Genomic DNA, 18,049 nt, shown 5'->3' with positions numbered 1-18,049 from the left:
GCTGGCTTTTAGAACATTGCAAAGCATTTCTGGGACTCCTATTTCTTCTTTGCTATGCCTTCCACTCACTCATACCTTGACCTATGGTCACTGATAGGTCCTAGAGACAATGAAGTTATACTTCAATAACTGGCGCCACCTTCATTCTATTAAACTCTAACCTGTACGGCCTCAGTCCTGTAAAATAATTAAACAAATTATTCATAACAAATAAGTCCCACCAGTGGTGCCCAGACTTCCTAAAATACTTAATATTTTTCATTATTTCTAATTCCATGCATTTGAAATTCTTCCTGATGATGTTTATGAGATTAATGATACAGAGCAGATGGTATTACATAAGGTACATGTAACTCTTTATTTCCCCATAACCAAATTCTCTTTCTAGCCTCCCCTCCTGCATGACAGCAGAAAACTAAATCTATTTATTCCCAAGATATCTCAGACATATCAATGACTTTTCAGACATTTCAAGTTTAAAATTCAATCAATTCAGCTTTGAGCTGTTCCCTTTTTCCTAGGTGGGTCCATGCAAAAGGGACTGGCCTTGGGAGAGGACATTGCCCCTTGGTCCTTGCTCTGTCCAACACTGGCAGGTGGTGAGGTAAGACCTGCCAGGTCCAGGCTCCTGCAATCATTCCTCCCTTTGGCCATCCCACACCTAAGTAGCCCTGGTTATCCTTGTTACAGAACCACAACAAGGGGGGCCTGGGATGATATACTATTATTGAAAGAAGGCCCCGGATCCGTTATGTCCGCCGCCCTAGGAAAGACATCTCTCAATACCAGAGATTTGTGAAAAGGAAAGGAAATGTTTATTTAATTAATGCTATACAAACTTAAAGTAGTGACCTGGTGTCTTTATCAAAAATATCCTAAAGTCCCTAAAAACACCCACAAACACACAGTCCTTCCTTCCTTCCCCCTTTGCCCAGTCCAGAGTACCGTATCTCAGGAAAGGAAATAGAAGTCCATGGCTCAGGCAGTCCTCTGGTTCTTCCCAGTTAGAACTCCATCTCGACTGGGAGACCTCCCTGGATTCCTGGCACCCTCGGCTGAGTCGCCAGGATCTCTGCTAAAACCAGGTGGTGGTTCCCCCTTCTAAAGCTGTGGGGGTCCCCACTCTGCCAGGCACGTGGTCCTCTCTCTCAGGGCTGCAGGAAGGGAGAGTCCCCACTCTGCCAAAACTGCATGGTTCTCTCCTCCAGGGCTGCCGCGTGGTTCTCCTCTCAGGGCTGCGCATAGATCTCCTCCTCTCAGGGCTGCAGGAGTCACCACTCCGTCAAGTCTGTGTGGTTCTCCTTCTCAATGGCCGCCAAATCTGGGTTTTAAATCCCCGTGGCCAATCTTCCTCTGCAGCCTCATTTCCAGCTCCTCCCACACTCGGCTTCACATGCCAGAACTCGTATCCTATCAGCTTTACTGGGCTGCCATCCTGAGTCTGGGCAGGTGTGGCCCCAAATTCTGGAGCCAATCCTCTCTGAGCTCCCACACAGACTGCTGTAACTCAGGGGACCCACCCCCCCCAGTTACATCTGGGTGGGGAAGTTACTTCCATTCCCCTGGCTTAGAGCTGATCACAGCTATTTAACATATCTAAGCGACCAGCCAAAGGCTATAGATATGTTAAATGACCAAGCCAGAGGTTAGCTGCAAGGCTGTTGCTATGCAAAACAGCTCTCAATGGCCCTGCTCCATTTGTCCCTTCCCCCAACCCACACCCTGGGGTGGGGGATGGAGACATCTTAAAATCTCCTGGACACCTTAAGTTCTGGACCGCATTTCAAATGTTCATTTGGGGTCCCCCCTCTTGGCTGCACCCTGTAACATCCTGGTTGGGTTTTGACTGAGCTGCATGCTAGTTTCTTCCTCAAACACTGAGGTCATTTGGTTCCTGGATGAGCCCTTTGAGCAGCATTGTGGCTTTGGGAGGCTCCCCATGGAGGACTTCCAGCTTGGTCCTCTCATCATGGACATTTTCCACTAGTTGGTGCTCCCTGCCGTAAGCTAGTGTTATGCAGAAGTAAACCAGGACCATTCATGTTTCCCAGGTTTCAGGGAAAGGGGCCTAGCCTTCCTAAAAGTTTTCCAGGAAACACCTTCTCCCACTGCTTCCAGCTCCACCCTTCTTCAGGAGAAAGCAGGGTGCTTGGCCTTAGGCTTTAACTCTTCCTTCATTGTGTTCTTTCTTCGCCCACCCTCCCCTGCCTCTGCCACTGGGAATGGGAGCACCATGAGCTTTGCCTCATATATTTTTTCAAAATGTGTACTTTGTCAGCACTAACCAAAGGGGCAATGCTTTCTTTCAAGTTCTTCCTGTAATAGATGGCCCCGCCCCCTTAGGTAATTCACCCTCAGATCTCAGACTGGGGAAGGTTTAGGGGGTTGAAAATAAATGGAAGGGGGAACAAACTAACAGATTCTTCTATATGCCTATATTTTAAAACTGGATAGTTTTCAAGGAAATGCTTCTCTGCCTTTTTTATTGAAAGCTTATGATCCATTTGCAAAGTTTTCTTTTTTAACCTAAAGAGGCACTGTATGTTGGTACATAAAAATGCTACAAAGTTATTAATAATATTTGAGAGGAGGACACAATGAGACTCTGCTACACTTGTTTCAATTTTCAAAATACTTGACATTTTGAGGTATATGGAACAATGACCAACACTGAGCAAAGGAAATTCATTTCAAAGCTTTATGTCTTCATTATACAAACAGTGTTTTTTGAGGTGTTGACACATGTACTCTCTTTATCAGGTTGTTTTGGTAACCACAGCAGAAACAGGGAAATGCATGAATGTGCTCAATCCTGCCAGGCCTCTTTCTTCTCCTGACATATCTTCATTTTTCATATATTCTTCTCCATGCTTTCATTTGTTTATACTCCCTCTTTTGTAGTAGCCTGCATCTAGCTCCAATGCTTACAGTTAAAGAAAAAACACGCATGCTTTCTAAACCAGCTATGTTGTATGGAGCACTTTAAAAAATTCACATGCTTTTTGAAGGTAGATTAAATTTATTAAAATAGAATTCCTGGCAATTATCAAATTCAGTCATATTTTCATTAAGGCAACATTTTATATTAAATTTTTAAAAATCTGATTTGAACTTAGAAGTTTAAAAAAACTGTTCAGTATAGGTGTGTACACACAGAAAAAAAAGAGAGTAAGTGAGCACACACATCATATACCTTTTAGGAATATGTAGCTGAAGAAGAAAGCTAGCAAATATAGAAAATTCATATGTTGAATTAGCAAATTTTCTACTGGTCTGTGTCATCAAAAAGAAATATAATAATCAGCACTAATATTTGAGTCTCTTCTGCCAAGAGAAGAACCCAATTTAAGGGGAAAACAAAGTGAACAAAAATTTCATATTTTGGTGTAGATTTATCCGTATATATATATCATTTGTTTATTCATTCATTCATTCACATATCCACGAGGATATTTCTTCATTGTCTATTGTTCCTTGGTGATTAGGAAAACAAGAGGAGAGAGATGCAGAATTAGATATTATCGGTTATTTCATTTGGTGGCCCTGTCCAATGAAAGCAGGCACCACTGAGGGTCTTGGGTGAAGTTGGAAATGTGGCTGGACAGGAGAAAACATTACGTAGGATGCAAGAGAATCAGGATGCCAAACTGGTGGGTGGGTAAAGCAACAGATTGGCATCAGATGACTTTGAAAATTGGTTTGCAGAGTCAGACAAAAACCAGAGGAGAGATGCAAAATTCAATCAGCCATCATTGTCACATTGGTGAGCTCTGCAGTCTCAGCAACAACAAGAATAAGAAAATGATCCAGAATTCTATTAAGTGCAAAGGCATGGAGCAGAAACCTCACCATTGTTGAATTCGGTTGAGCATTGTTTCCTGGGTGGATGAGCATCTTTTAGTCACAGCAGGATGTAAAACTAGATAAAGAAATACTAAAAAAAGCCCTCTCATATTATCAATATCTCTATGTTAAGAAATTATCTGTGAATATTTATGTATTAAATATATAAATGAAATGTAGTAGGATTAAATTCTTTTAACAAAATTTGCAAATAATCATAATAAAAATCACTTTAATAGTGATTCTTAAAATTTGCTAAATAGAGTATGAACTAAAAATTTAATAATCAAATATTAATTTTTAGGACAAAAGTCAGCTCTGAATAATCTTTCCAGTGTACACAAACATCCTTAAGGACACTGAACCATTCATTGTTCCATGCAACTTTCCCTTCCAAGCACATTTCTCTTGGGGGTGACGGTAGTAGTATAGGCCATCACTGAGACTTGAGTCACAAAACAAAGTATATAGAGATGTCTCTTTTATTCCCATATAGGTCAGTTCTTTCAAAGTTGTTAATAGAGTTATATTCTACAAGGTCAATCTGACTTCATGGTTATAGTATCAGCACTGTTCTCACATCATCTGCAATCCAGAATTTAATTTGCTTTTTGTTTGGCTACTTGCACTACTTTCTAATATTCCTAATGTAGGAGGGTGCAGCCAGAGGGGGCCCCAAATAGAGATTTGGAATGGAGTTCAGAACTCAAGGTGTCCAGGTGATTTTAAGATGTCCTCATCCCCACCCCCCAGGTGTGGGTTGGGGGAAGGGACAAATGGAACAGGGCCATTGACAGCTGTTTCACATAGCAACAGCTGTGCAGATACCCTCTGGTGTGGTCATTTAACATATCTATAACCTTTAACTGGTTGCATAGATATGTTAAATAGCTGTGATCAGCTCTGAGCCAGGGGAATGGAAGTAACTTCCCCACCAAGATGTAACTGGGGGGCAGGTCCCCCGAGTTACAGCGCCTGTGTGGGAGCTCAGAGAAGATTGGCTCCGTGACATGGGGCCCCGCCTGCCCAGACTCATGATGGCAGCCCAGTAAAGCTGGAAGGATATGAGTTCTGGCATGTGAAGCCGAGTGTGGGAGGAGTCAGAAATGGGGCTGCAGGAGAAGATTGGCTCGGGGATTTAAACCCAGACGTGGCAGCCATTGGGGGGAGAACCATGCAGCTGTGGCAGTGCAGGGAGGACCGTAGCCACTGAGGAGAGAACCATGCGGCTTTAGCAGAGTGGGGAGTCCCGCAGCCATGCAGACACCGTGCGCAATGCAGCCGCCTGCGGCTCCTCTACTGCCTGGCTTTGAGCCCCAGCCAGCTCTGCAGCCACAACCGTGAGAAGGGGCCACCAGTAAGTGACTCGGGAGCACTGGGTCACTGCCCAGCCGCCGCAGCCACCGCCAGGCCTCCGCTCACTGTGCCCGCGCTCTCACTGCTTGGGCTCAGCCAACCTCGCAGCCACCTGCTCTGGATCTGGGGCCGGGGCACAATGAGCTCCGTGCTAGCCCTCTGGGCGCTGCTGCTGCTGCTGCCACCGCTGCTGCCACCATCGCTCTCCCAGAAAGGGGGATTCCTCCCCTCCACCACAGCCATGAGAAGAATCACCATGTGGTTTTAGCTGGAGATCCTGGCAACACAACTAATGGTGCTGGGAACTAAGGAAGACCCGCCAGCTGAGCACAAATTACTAGGAAAAACCGAGAGCTGCCTGAGCCATGGACTTCTACTTCTTTCCCTGAGATATGGTACCCCAGACTGGGCAAAGGGGGGAAGGAAGGACTGTGTATGTTTGTGGGTGTTTCAAGGGACTTTGGGATTTTGACAAAGACATTAAGTCATAACTTTTAGTCTGTATAACTTGAATAAATAACTCTTTTCTTTTTCACCAATCTCTAGCATGGAGGGCTATAATTCTCTGGCTTAGGGAAAGGTGAACCTAGTACAGGGAGACCCCAGGAGAAACAGGGATCAACTCGGTAGCATTGTGGGACCCTCTTCCCTGGTGGCCAATTAGGGAGGATCATGGGAAACCACATGCGCAGTAGCTTTAAAGTAATGCAACTACTTGTATATACTCAGTAAAAGCCCACTAAAACTAACCAGGAAAGATCCACCCTATAAGAATAGAGCCCCTCCAGCCCATGAGGTCAATCTCTGCTTGGAGTTGGCCTGCTCCCATGTTCTCTTCTATGAACTCTGGGTGTTCGGTTCAATTCTTTGTCCTGATCACTAAGAACCTGGGTACCTGTGCCCACCTGTGACACTAACAAATGACATACCAGAACCCTCAAACTGGGGTTTATTCATTCATTTGATTCAGTTCTGTGTTCAAGTTCACAGTTTTATTGAGTTCGTGTTCTATAAGACTTTTTACTTAAGATGACAGCATATTTCCCAGGATTCTGAAGTTTTGTATTAATAATAAAGTGAAGATTTCTAAAAACAGTGCAAAAACAGAGGGTTGGGAAAAATAAGGAGAGGTTGATCAAATGGTACTGTTTTGAAGATTTCTAAAAACTGCAAAAACAGAAAAGTACCATCCGTTGCTCCCTAAATCTTAGAAGAAAAAACCGGAAGCTGCATTTTGAGTCAGTATTGTTAGGGTTAAAAGCATGACTATCTAGGCACTGCGAGCTCCCACTCAGAGAAAGGGCAATGTTAGAGCAAACCTGGGGCCCCTGGCCTTAGGGGACTGCAGAGCACCACCACCTGTTTATTCCATAGGCTGTCAGTATGGTCACTCTCCAAATACCCTAGGGATAGATCTAAGTGTTTGTGGTAGGTTCCAGATTTAGGCAGGGCTACAGAGAACACATTCCTTATTTTACAATTTGAGCACATGGAAGGATTCTAAAATTCTACCAGCAGAATGGTCAGAAATTTTAGGCATAAAGTCTAGCTGGGCCAAAGAGTTTATATCTCCATATGCTTGGCTTTGCTCGACTACTTGTATTTGTGCCACGATTGCTTTAAACATACCTAAAAGTAATACCATTCTCTCCCCATTGTGTAAAGAAATTACGCAAACATGAACAAGTAACTGAAAAACATTCATTATCAACTAGTTTGTAAAATTAAAAGATTTGTGAAAGACACTGCCAAAAATGTAAAGACTAATTTGCTTAAAATGAATAAAAAAGAATTCAAGTGAGAACATTTTAAAATAATGCAGCATTATTCAATAACAAAGGTATGGAAACAACCAAAGTTTCTGTGGACAGATGAGTGGATAAAGAAAATATCAGATATGTGACATATCCATACACACATAAAATTCAGCCTTAAAATAGGAAATCCTTTGTTTTTGACAACATGGATGAACCTGGAGGGCACTATGCTAAAGTGAAATAAGCCAGATGGAGAAAGACAAATACTGCATGTTTTCACTGTAACAGGGTGCAGCCAAGAGGGGGATCCCAAATAGGGGTTTGGAATGGGGTCCAGAACTCAAGGTGTTCAGGAAATATTAGGATGTCCTCCCACCCCCATCCCCATGCGCCAGGTGTGGGTTGGGGGAAGGGACAAATGGAGCAGGGCCTTTAAGAGCTGTTTTGCATAGCAACAGCTTTGCAGCTAACTTCTGGGCGTGGTCATTTAACATATCTTTAACTTTTGACTGGTTACATAGATATGTTAAATAGCTGTGGCCACGCTCCAAGCCAGGGGGATGGAAGTAACTTCCCCACCAAGATGTAACTGGGGGGCAGGTCCCCCAAGTTACAGCACCTGTGTTGGAGCTTGGAGATGATAGGCTCCATGACATGGAGCTACACCTGCCCAGACTCCTGATGGCAGCCCAGTAAAGCTGGAAGGATATGAGTTCTGGCATGTGGGGCTGACTGTAGGAGGAGTCAGAAATGGGGCTGCAGAGGAAGACTGGCACGGGGATTTAAACCCAGATGCAGCAGCCATTGAGGGGAGAACCAATTGGATTTGGGAGAGTGGAGACTCCTGCAGCCCTGTAAGAGAGAATCACCATGCGGATTTAGCAGAGAATCACCACTTGGCTTTGGCAGAGTGGTGACCCTCCCTCCTCACAGCCATTGAGGAGAGAGAAGCATGCGGTTTTGGCTGAGTGGGAACTCCCACAACATTGTTAGGGGGAACCACCACCCGGCTTTAGCAGAGATTATGGTGACACAGCTGAGGTTGCCAGGAACTGAGGAAAGTCTACCAGCCTAGATGGATTACTGAGAAGAACTGGGGGCTGCCTGAACCACAGACTTCTATTTCCTTTCCTGAGATATGGTACCCCAGACTGGGCAAAGGGGGAAGGAAGGACTGTGGGTGTTTGTGGGTGTTTCAAGGGACATTAGGATTTTAATGAAGACATTAGGTCACTACTTTAATTTGTATAGCATTAAATAAACATTTCCTTTCCTTTTCATGAATCTCTGGCATTGAGAGATGTCTTTCCTATAGATGGCGGATATAACAGACCTGGGGATTCCTTTCCGTAATAGTATATTGTCCCAGGCCCCCCTTGTTGTTCTGTAACATCACTTCTATGTAGAATTAATAAACCTGTTGAACTCATACAAACAGAGTAGAAAAGTGGTTGCTGGGGACTGAGGGTTGGGAAAAATAAGGAGAGGTTGATCAAATGGTACAAACTTTCAGATATAAGATGAGTAATTTCTGAGGATCTAATGTGTAACATGGTGTCTCTAGTTGATAACATTGTTTTATATAAGTGAAATTTGCTAAGAAAGTAGTAAACTTAAATGTTATTTTTTCCTAAATTAGAAAAAAATTGTTTATTTATTAAGTAAGAACACCTGTTTAAAATTAAAACATTAGCCACAATTATTTCTTTTTGAAGCAACAACAAAAAAGATGTGATAGAACACAAAACTGAATTAGCAAAATGGAGGATAGAGACACATTTATAGAATTTAGAAGAACTTAACAAAAAGATACATATTACGTACATGAAGGTAGAAGGCATGGAAAATGTTGTATTTTAGCAAGCAGCCATTTTCCTGGAAAAACTGATGAGGAGATATCAATGCCTGATGTATTTTGGTAAAGATTTTAAACTTCCAGGAAATAGAGACATGCAGGCTTCCAAAGGAAAAGAACAAAATGCAACAAAGGATACTTTCAAAATAACTGAAATCACTCCATTCACAAAACAAGTGCTAAATGTGTGGAACATTCATGTATTAAGATGGTTTGCAGTCTTTTTTTGTTATTGTTGTTCAAGTACAGTTGCCTCCATTTTCCCCACACCACTCCCCACTACCCCACCCATCTCCACCTCCCACCCTTGATCCTATCCCCCTTTGGCTCTGTCCATCATGGGTCCTTTATACATGTTCTTTGATGACTCTTTCCCTTTCCTCCCATGTTATCCTCTTACCCCTCCCCTCTGGTCACTGTCAGTTAGTTCTTTATTTCAATGTCTTTGGTTATAGTTTGTTTGCTTGTTTGTTTTGTTGATTAGGTTCCACTTATAGGTGAGATCATATGGTATTTGTCCTTCACCACCTGGCTTATGTCACTTAGCATAATGCTCTCCAGATCCATCCATGCTGTTGCAAAGGGTAAGAGCTCCTTTTTTCTTTCTGCTGCATTGTGTAAATGTACCACAGTATTTCTTTTTTTCTTTTTTTTTAAACATCAATGTGTGGTTGCCTCTTGTGTGCCCCCCACTTGGAACCTGGCCTGCAACCCAGGCATATGCCTTGACTGGGAATTGAACCAGGCACTCTTTGGTTCACAGGCCAGCACTCAATCCACTGAGTCACACCACCCAGAGCCATACCACAGTTTTTTGATCCACTCATTTACTGATGGTCACCTAGCTTGCTTCCAGCACTTGGCTATTATAAACTGTGCTATTATCAACATTAATATGCATAGGTTCTTTTGAATTGGTGTTTTAGGATTCTTAGGGTATAATCTCAGCAGTGGAATTGCAAGGTCAAAAGGCAGATTCATTTTTAGTTTTCTGAGGAAATTCCATACTGTTTTCCACAGTCACTACACCAGTCTGCATTCCCACCTGATGCGTGGGTCACCGGCCAGCAGTGATCACGGAATGCTGCAGATGGCTCGACAAAAACACGCGAGAAAAAACATGCACAGAGACAGACTAGTTTCTGTGGAGAAGTAGGGACGGAATGGCCACCCCCTCTAGTGGGGAGTGCGCCAATATACTGTCCAAACCTGCTTTTATTGGGCTCGTTTTGCATAATAATTCAGGTAAAGTACAGTGCTCATTAGGGGGAAGTAAGGAACAATAGATAACAAGGAACTCTGCAGGTCTATTTTGAGTTGGGGTCAAAGAGCTGTAAGACTTTGAGGAACAAACTAACTTCCTCCTTGGATCCTTCTCATTCAACTGAGAGCATTCTAAACAAAGAAGGTTTCACAGTAATTTACATATTCTTTCTTAGGCCTGATCACCCGGGGAGTCCACCCTTTACAGCACAGAGCTGCACCACCCTGTCATTGTTTCAGGTTTAGGTGGAGCACGGGAACTAAGGCAACCAAGAGATAAGGAGATTTTCTCCCAGACGATGAGAACTCAGGCTATGTCAAAGCCAAGGAGCAAGGGTCCATCACCCGCTTTTGCTGTAGCCCCCAAAGTCCTTCTTTTGGGGGGCCTCCCACATGATTGTGCCTGTCTTAGGTCATTCCCCCCTTGGGGAATCTTACCCGTCTTTGGCTAACCGACCAAGCTTTGGGGCTCAGTTATGAATGAAGCAGCGTTCCTGCCAGGGAGATAAGCTTTTGTCTCCTTGCTGGCTTATGGTTCCAAAGGCATTCCCTTAGCCTTAGCCTAGGCGGGGGTTACAGCTTCTGATACCAGGCAGAGTGGTTCCCAACACCCACCAATAGTACACTAGGGTTCCCTCTTCTCACAACCTTGCCAGAACTTGTTTATTGACTTGTTTATGATGACCATTTTGACTGGTGTGAAGTGGTATCTCATTGTGCTTTTAATTTGCATCTCTATGATGGCTAGTGATGCTGAGCATCCTTTCATATGTCTCTGGGCCCTCTGTGAGTACTCCTTGGAGAAGAGTCTGTTCATGTCTTTTGCCCATTTTTTAATTGGGTTGTTTGTCTTCCTGAAGTGGGGTCATGTGAGTTCTTTATATATTGTGGAGATCAAACTCTTGACTAAGGTATCATTGGAAAATATGTATTCCCAACATTTGGTTCCCTTTTCATTTTGCTGTTTTTTTCTTTAGCCATGCAGAAGCTTTTTATTTTGATAAAGTCCCATTTGTTTATTCTTTCCTGTACATCCCTTGCTCTAGGGGTCATATTGGTGAAAATGTTGCTGCATGGAATATCTGAGATTTTCCCGCCTATGTTCTCCTTTAGGACTTATATGGTATCATGACTTATATTTAGGTCTTTTATCCATCTTGTGTTTATTTTTGTGTATGCCATAAGTTGGTGGTCGAGTTCCATTTTTTTTTTTTTTTTGCATGTAGCTGTCCAGGTCTCCCAACACTATTTGTTGAAGAGGCTATTTTTACTCCCTTTTATGCTTCTGCCCCCTTTGTCAAATATTAATTGGCCATAGAGACCTGGGTTTATTTCTGGGCTCTCTATCCTGTTCCATTGATCTATGTGTCTGTTCTTATGCCAGTATCAGGCTGCTTTGATTACCATGGCCTTGTAATATAGTTTGATGTCAGGTATGGTGATTCCTCCTACTTTGTTCTTCTTTCTCAAAATGCTGCAGCTATTCAGGGTCACTTATGGTTACATATAAATTTTTGAAATGTTTGTTCTAAATCTGTGAAATATGTCATTGGCATTTTAATAGGGAATGTGTTGAATCTATAAATTGCTTTGGGAAGTATGGACATCTTGATGTTAATTCTCCCAATTGATGAACATGGTATATGCTTCCATTTATTTATGTCTTCTTTTCTTCAGTGTTGTGGTTTATTCCTAGGTACTTTATTTTTCTTGTTGCTATATCAAATGGTATTTTTTCCTAATTTCTGTTTCTGATATTTCATTGTTGCTATACAAAAATGCCTTCAATTTCTGAATATTGATTTTTGTATCCCGCTGCTTTGCCAAATTCACTTATTAGGAGGAGTAGTTTTTGGGGAGAGTCTATAGGGTTTTCTATGTACACTATCATGTCATCTACAAACAATGCCAGTTTTACTTATTCCTTTCCAATTTGGATGCTTTTATTTCTTCTTGTCTGATCACTGTGGATAGGACTTTCAATACTATGTTGAATACAAGTGGTGAAAGCAGACATCTTTGTCTTGTTCCTGATCTTTGTGGGAAAGGTTTTTGCCTATTGAGTATGATGTTGGCTGTAGGTTTTTTATATATGGCCTTTATTATGTCGAGGTATGCTCCCTCTACTCCCACTTTGCTGAGTGTTGTTTTTTTTTTTTGTCATAAATGGGTGCTGTACCTTGTCAAATACTTTTTCTGCATCTATTGATATGATCGTATGATTTTTGTCTTTTCTTTTGTTTATGTGATATATTACATTTATTGATTTGTGAATATTGTACCATCCTTGCATGCCTGGGATGAATCCCCTTTGATCATGGTGTATGATATTTTTGATGTATTACTGGATGTGGTCTGCCAATATTTTGTTGAGGATTTTAGCAGCAATGTTCATCAGCAACGTTGACCAATAACGATCTTTGTTTGTTGTGTCTTTGTCTGTTTGGGGGATTAGGATGATTCTGGCCTTGTAAAAAGAGTTTGGGAGTCTTTTCTCTTCTTGGGTTTTTTGTAATAATTTGAGAAGGATAGGGGTAAGCTCTTCCTTAAATGTTTTGTAAAATTCTCCTGTGAAACCAGATGGTCAAGGGCTTTTGAGTGACAGAGTTTTTTAAGTAGTGCTTCAATTTCACCAGCTGTTATTGGTCTGTTTAAGCTTTCTGCTTCTTCATGATTCAGTTTTGGAAGATTATATTTTTCTAGAAATTTTTCTATTTCACTCAGGTTTTCAAATGTCTTGGCATATGGTTGTTCATACTAACTTTTTACAATCCCTTGTATTTCTGTGGGATCAGTTATAATTCCTTTTGATTCATTTCTGGTTTTATTTATTTGTGTCTTCTCTCCCTTTTTCTTGATGAGTCTGGTTAAAGCCTTGTTGACTTTGTTTATATTTTCAAAAAACCAGCTCCTGGATTTATTGATCCTTTCAATTGTTCTTTTAGTCTTTACGTCACTTAATTTTTCTCTGATCTTGGTTATTTTCTTCCTTCTACTTGCTCTGGGCTTTGTTTCTTGTTGTTCCTCCTGTTCTTGTAGATGTAAGGTTAGGTTGTTTATTTGAAATGTTTCTATCTTTTTTAGGCCGGCTTGTATTGTTATGAACTTCCTTCTCAGGACTACCTTCACTGTGTCCTATATGTTTTGGATTATTGTGTGTTCATTTTCATTTGTTTCCAGAAACTTTTCAATATCTTCCTTGATCTCATTAACAACCTATTCCTTGTTTATTAGCATGCTATTCAGGCTCCATGAGTTTGAATACTTATGATTTTTTTCCTTGAGGTTGGTTTCTAGTTTCAAACCCTTGTGGTCTGAGAAAATGCTTGATAAGATTTCAATTTTCTTGAATTTGTTGACACTTTTTTTTGTGTTCCACCATGTGGTCTATCTTTGAAAATGTTCCACATGCATTTGAAAAGAATGTGTATTTTGCTTATTTGGCATGAAAAGTTCTATATATATCAGTTAAGTATATTTGATCTAGGGCACTGTTCAATGCCGCAATATCCTTGTTGATATTTTATTTGGAAGATTTGTCCACTTTTGACAGTGGGTGTTAAAATCCCCTCCTATAATTGTATTGGTGTCTATATCTTTGTTGAAGTCCTCCAAGAATTTTCTTATATATTTGGGTGTTCCTGTGTTCCTATGTTGGGTGTTCCTATGTTTCTTATATATTTACATTATTTATATCTTCTTGATGGATTCTTCATCTAGCCTGCTTTTGATTTCTTCTACTGTGTTCTTTAGTTCAGAAATCATATTCTGTATTTCCTCTTGGCCCTTGTTGATTGTTTCTATGTCCTTTTTAGTGCTGATATAATTTGGAGTATGTTCCTTGTAGTTTCCCTAGAAATTTATGTAATTCTCACAGAGCTCATTGAGCTTCCTTGTAACCATTGCTTTGACCTCACTATGTAATAGTTGACTTGCCTCTGTTTCATTTAGCACTTTTTCTGAGGATTCCTCCTTTCTTTTTGGTTGGTGGTTGTTTCTTTGTCTTCCCATTATTTGTAAGACTTTTTGTTTGCTTCTGCTTCTTAAATTGTTCTGTTTTGACCCCCTGACTCTGTGGTGTGAACTTCTATGGTAGGAGGCCTGTGAGATTCAATGGTGCCGTCTCCTTGATCAACTGAACTAGATGCTCTTGGGATGCACTTTATGCCATTTATGTTGGCTTTCTGGATGTAATTGGGTTTTATTGTTGTTAGGTCTTTCTTTAGTGGGTCTTTCCCTCCAGTTAATTGACTGAGATTCACTTCACCCACCACCTCTTGTGTGCTGTTGTGCAGGTGCTGCCTGAGGAAAACCACAGAACCCAGGCAACAAACCCACACCTGCAAAAATAACTCACCCCCCCCCCACAATCCCACTATCAACAGCAAATTGCAGTATTAATAAGGGTGTAAAGATATGAAGACTATTATAAGAAAGGTGAGTGGATATGAGATGACCTACTGAATGAAAAATGATTTTGAGAGGGTAGAGGGAGGAGTACTAATAAGTGTTGGGAGTTGGAGCAATATGAAGAGAGAAAGTAAAATTTACATCATGAATAAAAAAGGGAATGAAGAATGTGGAATGGAGTATGATAAGGGAAGTATATACTATTGTTTTAAACAGAAATTAAAATAATATAAAATAAAGTGAGAGAAAGAGAGAAAGAAAAAGGAAGGAAAAATAGTAAATAATTAATAAAAATATAGGATCCAAATTGGAGAGAAAGATCCACCACAGTACTATCAACCAGAAATGAGCTAAAATTAATATAGGTGGTATAGGAATAAGAGGAAAAAAGAACCAAAGAAAAATTTAAGAGATGTGTAGAGAAATGGAAAGTGATTTTGAAATGATAGAAGGAGAGAGAATACTAAGAGTGAGGAACAGAAACCAAGCTGAGACAGGGAAAAATTAAAATTTAGGATGTAAGAAAAAGAATAAAAAGGAGAATAAAGCAAAATAAAAGCACAGTATGAAAGCGAAATAGAAGAAAGACAAAAAAAAAAAAGAAAAAACAGGCTAAGATGGCAAGATTAAAAATTTGAGAAAAAACGAATAAGAGAGGGAACACTAAAATTTTTTATTTGAAACACAAAATTAGTGAAGCTCTAGAGATAAAATTGAAAAAAAAATGCAACAACAACTACCTACAACCAACTAGCAAAGAGTGTTAAAGGTAGAGAGAGAATGTGGCTATTTTAGGAGTGGGGAAAAAAGGAAGTGACGTGACCATTGACAAGAAAATTGGTTTTGTGTGTCTGGATGGGAGAGAAACAGTAAGAGTGCAGAATGGAAACAAGTTGTAGCAATAGAGAAAACAGAATCTGAAATGAAAAAATGCAAGGAAAGAGGAAAGTAAAATGAGATAAGAGAAGGGAGGGGCAAAATATATGAATTGAAATGCAGTATAGTATAAAATCTAGTGACTTAAGCCCTGGCTGGTATGACTCAGTGGATTGAGCACTGGCCTTCAAACCAAAGGGTTGCTGGCTCGATTCTTAGTCAGGGCACATGCCTGGGTTGTGGGCCAGGTCCCTAGTAGTGGACATGCAAGAGGCAACCACGCATTGATGTTTCTCTCCTTCTCTTTCTTCCTCCCTTCCCTTCTGTCTAAAAATAATTAATTAAGTAATTAATTAAATAAAATAGTTAAAAGTGTCTAGTGACTAATATGCACAAACTCGCTGGACAAGAAATGAATGTTAAAAAGTTATGCAGGAAAGAAAATAGTGCAAATCATGGAGAAGACCACAATGTATTTAATCTCAGTAGCTTCTTGTATTTACCACTGTTTTTTTTTTTCCTGGATCTGCCTCTGCTAATATCAGATTTTGACCCCATCTGGCCTTAGGCAGCCTGCTTGAGACTTCCAGGGATCTACTGTCCATGGCTGTTTCCTTCACTTGTTAATCTAGTCACTCAAAAGTCAGGTTTAAGCACCATAGGTGGAGCCCAATCCCTTTTGGGGTGGGGGCTATTGTTTCCCCTCAGACTGCTGCTGCTTGGAGGGGAGTGGTCTGCCTGAGCAGGATGGCTGCTGCTGTATGGGAGATGACTCAGCACCAGGATCCCAGCATCTACTCTCTTAGTTCTCTCCCCAAAGCTTCTGTCCTCAGTCTCTTCTCAGTTGTCACCAGCCCATTCTCCCTTTGCCTTTGTCAGAGCCTGGGAAGAGTGGCTGTAAATGAAAATTTGTGTGTTGGACCTTTAATCAGCTCTTGCACTTCCAGCTAACCATCTCTGGCAGGCAGCAACTGTGCCACTTTCACTGCTGGTTGTTATCTGTGAACTTTTTGGGCTGTGATGTTCTAGGCTGGGCATCCCAGCTTAGGGATCCCATTCTTCTCAGGGGGATCCAACCAGGCACTTAATTATCCCTCCAGTGCTGCCACTAGTGGGTGACCAGCCAGCTCTCTCAAGTTTCTACTGCACTCCTTACCAGATAGGTTGTGTTGAAGCTGATTCTTCTGTCTGTCTGAGGTTATAAGGCTTCTCTCTTGCTATTGCTCAGTTGTTTGTTCTGGGCGGTTTCTCCACAACTGAGTTGTAATTCCAGAATGGTCCTGGGGGAAGGTCAGTGTGACTTCCATTCACTGCTCTGCCATCTTCCTCCACTCACAAATCAAAAGTCTTTAAAGGAAGGTGAAGCATACTGGACTTAAAAATTTTCCAAGTCTATAGAAAACTCTAATATAACATCAATTTAGTAATCAAATATGCTGGGTAGCTTTTTCAGGAAGCCTTATTCTCTAGGAGTCTAAAAGATTCTTCATGAGATGAATAATAGAAAATACTGTGATCTGGTATATTTATATATGGAAGGTTTTTTTTTCCCCCCACACATGTTCTTTGGGAAAGATGGCTATTGTTTTACAGAAGATAGAAACAGCCAAATAATACTAAATTTTCTTCCAGGAAGGCAGCGCAGTCCAATGGGAGGATGCTTCTCCTTTCTGAAGCAGGGTGTCTCTTCTATCATAGCTGTTCTCCATAGTTGTTCCCCAGGGGAAATGAAGTGCTCAAGTGAAGTCTTCAGGCTCATAATTGGCCCAGTGATAGCCTTGAAGTCTAAAATAATATTGGTTTATCATTTGAAAGGCTCATTCATCCAGAGACACAGATACTTTAAAAAGGAGGCTGATATTTTGCCCATGAAAGGGCCAGGAGGGCCAGGAAGTTCAGGGCTCCTCAGGAGGAGGCAGAGGAAGGAATAGAGCTGTCCTCATGCTTGACCATGATGGGGCAGTTTGGTGACAGAGTTAGACTGGTTCGAGTATAGGAGCTTCTGCTCACAGCAGGGGCAAGATTGTGCACACAGCCTGTTCTCTGAGCCCTGACTCCCAGCTGGAAATTGGTCTCTCTCCTATGACATTTATACCTCTACCAGGGCAATATGGACAACTGTGAGATTTTCATTCAGCTGGGTGTATTTCATGTTAAAAATTGTCCTTAGTCAAAGTCATGTCCTTTCTGCATTCTGGTGTCAAAATGTTATTTCTGTAATAAAATAATTGTGATGGGAAATGGTATGGTTTTATTTTTATTTATTTATTTGTTTCCTGCGTATTTGTTCATATAAATGGTTGACAAATCTATGCAGGTCTTCAAAACAAAATAGTTTTGAGACATTGCCAGGTTGTAGGATATAGAAATCTGAGACCTACAATAAAGGACACAGGATATACTGAGGGGCTTACCTTGAGTCTTTCCTTAACCAAGACTGGAAGAAATAGAGGGATGTCAGTGAATGGAGGTATTTAATCCTTGCCTGATTAAGAAAGAAAAAACAAATCATTGGTGAGAATTCCCAGAACTTCTAAGACTTAATGAGTCCTTCTAAGTCCTTAGCTCTTCTAAGGACTGAACAGGGAAATCTGTCTTTGATAATGCCCTTTTAGAGAAGAAAATCTCATTAGAAAATACTACTTTTATATAAACATTCCAAAAATTTTATTTTTCAGATAAAAAAAAA

Source organism: Phyllostomus discolor, chromosome 9 (genome assembly GCF_004126475.2).
Source record: "Phyllostomus discolor isolate MPI-MPIP mPhyDis1 chromosome 9, mPhyDis1.pri.v3, whole genome shotgun sequence".
NCBI classification, from domain to species: domain Eukaryota; kingdom Metazoa; phylum Chordata; class Mammalia; order Chiroptera; family Phyllostomidae; genus Phyllostomus; species Phyllostomus discolor.
Note: the sequence above shows the minus strand (reverse complement) of the source record.